General features: G+C 43.3%; 1 protein-coding gene across 1 annotated transcript in view; it reads left to right on the top strand.

Annotated features, from left to right (window-relative positions):
* The window catches only part of LOC146634242 (uncharacterized), a 241,186-nt gene that overhangs the window by 119,413 nt on the left and 113,051 nt on the right, over positions 1-8,722 (top strand). The window lies entirely within an intron of this gene.

The following is an 8,722-nucleotide window of genomic DNA, read 5'->3' as shown; positions in this document are numbered from 1 at the left end:
GGAACATATACTGTCTTTTCACAGTGGTTAGAGTGTACAGGGTAGCTATTCAGAGAAGACAGAACATGGAGGCTGTGGAGATTAGGAAATTATTTTACTGTTACTATTCATAACCATTATCATTACTATTGCATTACTTATCATTTATCATTATCATTTCATCGAAGCATTTATTGAAGCTGTTGATGTTACATTAAAGTCTGTATTTCAGCTGTTAGCTTAATTAGATAACAATCTTTCATTGCAGGTGCAACTGTAATCATGTTATACACATTGCATTTTTGTGCTAATTAAAGAGTTGAAGCTCGGTCAGTTAATTGATGATGGTCTGAAGCTTCGGGCAGCGCGACGTCTGGCCGATCTATTGAGTAATTTAAGGTGACCCAACCTATGAGAGGATTGCATACATGCTTACAATACACTACATATAACCTGTAAACAGAATAGAGGCCTGTGTGCACTCAGCAGCCTGATGCATTGGAGTTTTCCTGGTAACAGATGACTCAGAATAAGTCAGGAAGTATGCTTCTAAAATGTCTTTGTTTGTCGAGTGAGGTCATGCACTGAGGTCAGCATTTCTTTTAAGCAAAAAAAAAAAAAATGTGTTCATGTTCAAACACATTCTGGTATCTGAATCTACACACCAGGTGCAGTTCAGTCAAGCTGACGGTTGCATGTAGGCCAAAAAGAGCCTCATGATATTTGACTGTCAGTACATCAAGGGTTAAATCCAAGAAGCCGAAAGCTGTAATACATGTGGGTGCGTTCAATTCAACTGTACACTCCTCTGCTGCTCATTCAGGTGTGGCAGACACTGATAGGACTGATAGAGCAGAATAGGAACTGAGCTGGGGGTTTTTTCACTTTAGACAAAGTAAATCTGACACCTTTGAAATCCCTGAAATATGAATAAAACAGTTTCTAAGTCAAAGTCCTGATATGCATTAATCTTTGTTGGTAATCACTAGGGATGGGTATCGTTTAGGTTTTATCCGATACCGGTGCCAAATCGGTACTTTTGAAACGGTGCCGGTGCTTAAACGATGCTCAAACCGGTGCTTAAAGAACGGAGAACACAAAATTGGTCCAAAAACCTCTCATGTTCAGCTGTTTTTTGTAAAAGGATAACAATGTTATATTTTAGTATTTATTTATTTATTGTCATTGTCAAGAACAATGAAATTGCGTTTGGGGCTTCCATACAACCCCCCCCCCCCAAAAAAAGAAGAAAATAATAAAAAAAAAAAAAAAAAAAAAAAGAAGCTATGGGGCATATATGGTATCACTCTTGGCTGGAAGCAGTGCTTAAACAATGGAAAAAACACAAACTTTGTCCAAAAACCTCTCATGTTTAACTGTTTTCCACTTTTTCTTTGGTCATTTTAGCCTTTTTGGCCAGGGTGAAGGGAGTATCTGCCATCAAACAAGAAGACAGCCGCATGTAACTATGATGATGTTTGCTAGTTCACCTTACATGCATTAATGTAATAACGTGGTTAGCCTACTCAACGTAAATTACACACGAACAACATTAAGCTACTCATGCAGAGAAGAACGGCTGCTGCTGCATCATCATCCTCATCATTTCTGCTACACTGGCAGGGCTACGGGCCAGGACTCTCCTCTTCGTGTTTTTGGGGGATGTTGCATAACAGGCACCACACCCGCAGTAGATTTGCTCGGTGTTACGTCTGGCAGCAAGCTATCAAATACGGCGCATTTCTGGGCTTTTAAAAAAACGCTATGCGTTGCGAGGTGTTTCATCGGATTCTTGGTGTTACCTCCTTTGACAGTATCACAGTATCAGCTTAAAGCACTTGTTGCTGCTGAGTTTGCATCTTTTGCTGTGAAGTACAGCCAGACTTTTGACCGCTTCGCCTTTTTTTTAATCTGTAGCTCTGCTCTAACAGAACGTACGTACCTGGACCTGCCTACTATCCTCGGAAACGTAAAATGATTGGCTAGAAGTGTATCACAGATCAGGGAAAAAAAGCACCGAAATAAAGCACCGAAATGTGCGCTGCTTTTCGGTCTGGTTACTACCGTTTATGTCAGAACCGGTGCCATCATGGCACCGGACACCGGTACCCATCCCTAGTAATCACTGGTATTGTTACACCAGTGGTAACAGGAGTGCTGCTGGCTGAAACTATGCTGTAGGCAGGTACCTGTTTGTCTAGTCTGAAAACTTCCGTGGAAGACTAAAAACAGGAAACATCATCACATCAATCATCGTCACACAAAGCAGTTTTGTGAGATAAAAGATGAATGGTAAAGATAATGACTTTAGTGAGCAGACCAGGATCAACCTGTTCAGACTTGATTGTGTTTGACTGTCTCATTTTATACCTTTACCTCTGTGGCCTCATTTCATTATTTGCACTTTTTATTCAAACTTGTTGACCAGTTCGAGTAAAGAGACTGATCAATATCAATAGTTAAAATTTAAAGGATAAGAAAATCAGTGAAGAATATCAAAAAAAGAAACATAAATATTCATTTTAATAATTCTGGATACCGTAAGAAGATGGTGCCGGGTGTCATGGCACGCCATCTCTCGGTTCTGCAATATTTATGTTTTGTGTTCTTAGTGGTGTCCCTGCTAATTTTAAAAACCCACTGTTTGTTGGCGTATGAGCGACAGACGCTGCTTAACCGTGACTCACTGCTGAAGTTTCCCAGCGTTAGTGAGCGATGTGGAGGACTCCCGCCGCCTTTGGCGTCGGTACTGGGGGAACGGCATCGCCGTGATCCCCCCTGGAATCCTTCGAAACGGAAGCGCTGGAGAAGTGGACAAATGCACGGAACGCGCTCTGGGAAGCATGTTTGGGTCAGAACTCGGATGCAACGGGTCCTTACCATCGGTGACCGTGGCTGTTTAGGACTTTATTTTGGCCTCAAACAGCGCTGCCTTCTTCCTGTTTACCCTACATCATCGGAGCACGCTCACCCGAGGCTGCTTTATTGGTCGCCATGCCGACGGGATATGAGGGGAGGTGGAGCAAATATAAACAACCTACAAATACTGCCTGCTACCACGGATGGACAGAGAGTTAACTTAGCTCTCTTAAATGCAAGATCTGTATCAAATAAAACTCATGTTCTTTGGGACTTTTTTGATACTCATAAGCTGGACGTCATGCTCCTAACCGAGACATGGCTGCGCGTTGGTGAAGTGGCACCCTTGCTGGAACTTTGCCCCTCCGATGCCAGCTTTTTCAGCTCCCCCAGGTTGTCTGGGAGTGGAGGCGGGGTAGCCTCTATCATCAAAGACTGTTTTAAATGCAAACAGATACAAAGTCCTGGTGTTTTTACCTCATTTGAGTCCCAACTCCTGACTTTAAGCTGTCCTGTGGTTCTAATTATAGTCACCTATCGTCCACCTAAATATAATGACTTGTTTATTTCGGAATTTTCAGGCTCTTTGACATGTTTTATCGTTTACTATGAAAGGATTCTTATAGTGGGGGACTTTAATATTCATCTGTGTTGTGAGGATAAACCCCTGGTCAAAGATTTCTTAAATGTAATTGATTCCTTAAACTTCACACAATTTGTGTCTGGGCCAACACGTAAGGGCCACACCGTAGACCTTGTCTTGGGTTATGGACTGAATGTATCAATGACTCAAAATTGTGTTTTACCTATCTTAGACCACTCAGCAATTTTATTTGATATTTTAATCCCTAAATCTCCAGCTTCTGAGAGGGGAAGATTGCTTATTATTATTAGCCCTGAAGCATTGCTTGGAGTTAAATGACATCTACCTGATGTGTTGGACCCTATTTTTACCCAGGAGTTATGTGTGGACACCTTGACTGCGAACCTTAATAATACACTTCTTGAACTACTGGACTCTGTTGCTCCCATAAAGAAGTTGAAATGTCAAAAAAGGAACCCTATGCCTTGGCTAAATGAGGAACTCTTGAACTTGAGAAGAAATTGTAGAAAAGCAGAGCATCACTGGAGATCTTCCAGACTAGAAGTATTTCTCCAGGCTTGGAAGGACTCACTGTCTTCTTTTCAATCAGCGATGTCGGCAGCAAAAGCAAATTATTTCTCAAATCTCATCATGAGTCATAAACATAAGTTAAAATTCTTATTCAACACAGTGTCACAACTTACAGAGAGTAAGTCAACTCTCTGCTGTTCTAATTTGATAGCTCATGACTTTCTTACGTTTTTCAGAGACAGGAAGCACTTAGGAATCAGATTACTCCCTCCTAAAGCTTTTCATTAGACTACTCGGCTGCTTTGCCTGTTGGTGCCGATAAACTATTTTCTGACTTCGAGGTTATTTCTCTGTCTGGATTAACTAAGGTTATAAAAGCAGCTCGATGTACAACCTGTTCTTTGGATCCTCTGCCAGCCTGGGCTATAAAGGAACTGTGGTCAGCATTAGGACCCTACATTCTGTTTCTTTTAAATACTTCACTGACGACTGGAGTCTTTCCTGAATGTTTTAAATCAGCTGTGGTAGTGCCAATCTTGAAAAAGCCTGGACTGGATGTTGACGTGGTCGCAAACTATAGACCCATCTCACATCTGTCTTTTTTATCTAAAGTCTTTGAAAAAGTGGTTTTTAAGCAGCTCACTGAGCATTTGTCAACAAGCAATCTGTTTGAACCATTTCAGTCTGCTTTTAGACCAAATCACTCCACAGAAACAGCTTTAGTAAAAGTGGTAAATGATCTGCTGGTAAATGCAGACAACGATCGCACTTCAGTTTTATTACTGCTGGATCTAAGTGCTGCGTTTGACACTGTGGATCACTGCATTTTCTTAGATAGGCTTGAACATTTTATTGGAATTACAGGAAATGTTTTATCATGGCTGAGATCTTACCTGTCTGGGAGGTCTCAGACTGTTAGTTTTAAAAATGATCTCTCCGAGACCTGTGCAGTGAGGCATGGGGTCCCTCAGGGCTCTGTACTTGGACCATTGCTGTTTTCTATGTACCTGCTGCCTCTTGGTGTTCTTTTACGTTCTTTTAATGTAACCTTTCATTGTTACGCTGATGACCTGCAGCTTTATGTTCCTTTAACCTTTGGAAATTGTGCTGAAGTCTCTAAACTAGAATCTTGTCTATCTGCAATTAAGGGCTGGTTATCGGATAATTTCTTGCTCCTAAATACTGATAAAACAGAGTTGATGGTCATTGGGCTGAACAAATTTCAGCACTTGTCCAAAAATTCCATCTTGAGAATTGATGACAGTGTCATAAATTGTAGGGACAAGGTAAAAAACTTGGGCGTGTGGTTCGACATGGTGCTCTCTTTCGAGTCTCATGTAAAAGAGATAACAAAGACCGCCTTTTATCATTTGAGGAACATCGCCAGAATCAGACAGGTTTTGTCAAGCGACACTGCAGAGGTTCTTGTCCATGCATTTGTGTCCTCACGTATTGATTATTGTAATGCTCTTCTTTCTGGGCTACCAAAGAAAAGTTTTAGAGGTCTACAGATGGTGCAAAATGCAGCTGCTCGCATTTGAACAAGAACTGGGAAATTTGAGCACATTAGCCCTTGTCAGGTTCGAGCAGATTTTAAGGTCCTGCTGCTCACCTACAAGGCTTTAAACGGACTGGCACCTTCATACCTCTCCGACCTTTTACATTTTTACGTTCCATCCCGTGCTCTCTGATCTCAGGACTCTGGCCTTCTAAAGGTTCCTAGAGCCAGAAAAAAGACAAATGGAGAGGTTTTTCTTTTCGTGCCCCGTTTCTGTGGAACAACCTCCCTCAAGATGTTAGGCAGGCTGCTCTGTGGAGGTTTTTAAAACTAAGCTGAAGACACATTTGTTCACCTTATCTTACAAGTCTTAATTCTATGGCTTTTAGTTTTTATATTTTTACTGTTTTTAACTTGTATTGTGTCTTTTACCTGTATTGCTATGTATCGCTTTTATTATTATTATTTTTTATCTTTTTAGTTTCAAATAGTTGTACAGCACTTTGTTTGACAGCGCTTTATAAATAAAGTTATTATTATTATAATTATTAATGGTAATGTTAGATTTGAAAACATGTGTAAGATACCTCAGAGATGAACGAATGCTTATTATTTTTGTCATTTTTGGTGTTTTACCATTTGTATAGATCCCTCAGACCTCCGTGTGTGGACAGTGGAAGGGTCTAAAGATTCTAATTGTGTCTCTTGACGGAGGCGGTCGCATTTTTCTCCTTCTCCCTCTCCCTTTCCCTTATCTTTCCTGCTTGGCTTCTCATGTCTTTTGTGTAGTCTCGTTTTCTAACCCTCAAGGTGTCATGATCCTGGGCCATGTTGGCCCAGTATTCTTAGTTCTCATGTGTCTTTGTATTCAGTTCCCTGTTTAGGCTCTGTTTCCTGAGTTGCCCTGTTGTGGTGTTCCCTGAGTGCTTTCCCTTTGTGACTCTCACCCCCTGTGTGCCCCTCTGTGTATTCATGAGCCCTCGTCCCCTTTCGTGTTTATTCCGTGTCTCCCCTGCCCGTTATGTTGGTGTTCTACTCGTGCTCTCTCTCCTCCTGTCTGAACCTCTGTACTTCCTGTTTCACCTCGCCCGTCTCCCGTCAGTGTTGTGTTCACTCCTGCCATGTCTCGTGATTATTATCAGTGTCACCTGTGTTCCCCATGTGCTCCCACTCCGCTCGTTAACCCTCTGTGTATTTATGTCTGCGTCTCCCTCAGTTCTGTGTCGCGTTCTCCCTCATGCTGCGTGGATTTCCCTGTGTCTCTCTCCGGGTGTTAATTTACTTTTCCCAGTTTAGTTGTGTATTTCCTACATTCTGCCTCTTCAGCAATAAAGCTGCTTTTTGAGTTCATCCCCTGAGTCTGTGAGTCTTGCGATTGGGTCCTCCTCCTGCCTGCCACACAGCCGAGCCATGACAGAAGAACGCGACCCCGACATGGACCCAGCAGCTCACAACCCCTCCGCTGAGCTCCGTGAGGATCTAATTTACACGGTGGAATATGACTGTCAGGAGTGGGTGGCGCTGCCAGAGGATGAATACCGGGAGACCTTAGCCGTCCGTCTACAGCGGATGGTGTCCGGACTCCCGTGGCTATTCGGCGCGCTCCGCCCCCACATCCAGGACTTCCTCGTCTCCACCGTAGGCATCTGCCCGGAGCAGCCGCTCCAGTATGAAGAGTCGGAGGATGTTCAGCCCGGTCCGCTGGAGGATTCGCGGCCCGGCTCATCTCCTCCCCCTTCTCGGCGAAAACGGCGTTCACGCCGCCGTCGCGCCAGTACTGCTAAGCGGGCTGCACCTGTGGGAGAGAGTGACTGTGCGTCACACTCTCAGCCCAAGTTTTCTGATCCCGGACTTCATAACTTTTCCACCACTGTGCGTAACTCTGTTTTGCCCGCCAGTGTGTTGCCTGAATCGGATAACTCCGCTACTGTGTGTTTGGACTCTAGAGACACTATACAGCGAGGCACCTCAGTGTCAGATTATTCACCTGTAGCTCTCGCTAGTGATCTTTGCGTTTCTGAGCCATCAGATTCTTGTAATGCTCGCAGTATTTCCTTTGATTTAGCCGATATGAATGTTTCACCTGTAGAGTTAGCTGAACCAAAGACTGCTATCCTACACCAGACTCACCCACATACTGCTACCAGCATTGCAGCTCCGCAGAACTGTTTTAACCAGCCTGTACACTCTGGGGTTTTCCAGTCTGAACTCAGCCACACACCACCACCATCATCAGCCAAACTATCTGAGACTGAGTGTTCTGTAACTGATGCTCCTTCTAGTGACTGTTACATATTCCAGCCTGTTTTGTCTTTAGACATTTCTGATGTTTCCCAGTCAACTCCTCAACCAGCCATTTCTTTCTTGGCTCCTCAAAGAGTTACTGAGACCTGTGTTGCTGAGCCAGCCATCTTAACGTCTACACCTAGCGTTCCGCCTGAGCCAGGTGACACAGAGACTGATAGGTTTGTAGCATAAACCTATTCGCTGGAATGTTGAAGGCAATATGATTACACCGCAAAGCAAGACACAAATAGGCAAGCTTCTTCATGTTACTCGTGCACGGGAGAGAACCGGACAAACGCCGTTCCTTCGCTTGGCCCCAGTTGCTCTCCTCCGTTCTCCCGTACCACTGTTCTTTTATTGAGGTTACATGAATATGCATAGGTTCATTAACATATGACGTCTACATACACACAAAGAGTACCTTGTGTGTGTTTGTGTGTGTGTGTGTGTGTGTGTTTGGTACTGCTGATCAAAGGGTCATAAAAGCACACAAGCAAACATCCTTGGTCAGGAAGAGGGTAGACCCCCCCTCATCCTAGATAACACAGTAAGGAAGTCCAGCAGTTCATTTATACACAAAAAGCACTTAGACTAGAACAAACGTAACTACGTTAATCCTACCATAACACAATTAAACAAGGTACGAACTTTCCCATGCTCCCAGGATGTAGGTGTGCATTCCTGGAATGCACACCAAGCCTTTGCGGCCATTTAAAGCTCACACATCCTATCACTACACAAGTGATTATACACCTCTAAGCATATATGGTTAAATATTTCTAAGCATAAATGACAATCAACAATACAAACTCTAACAGAGACTATTAGCCATTCCTCTGCTATGAACAGTTTAATCTTTAAACCAGCTCTTGTGTCTGTGACTCCCAGTGTGGTTCCTTCAGTTTCTCAGGCTGTGGGTTTTTCTGTGCCACAACTTGAAAGTGCTAACTCGGATGCTACCTGTGTAACCTCACCTTCTCTCGTGC

The sequence above is a fragment of the Diplotaxodon limnothrissa genome, linkage group LG3, assembly GCF_057381915.1.
Source record: "Diplotaxodon limnothrissa isolate DT_005_m linkage group LG3, D_limnothrissa_male_GT1.1, whole genome shotgun sequence".
In the NCBI taxonomy this organism is placed as follows: Eukaryota; Metazoa; Chordata; class Actinopteri; order Cichliformes; family Cichlidae; genus Diplotaxodon; species Diplotaxodon limnothrissa.
The sequence above is the reverse complement of the archived record's forward strand: the minus strand, read 5'-3'. Positions and strand labels throughout refer to the sequence as shown.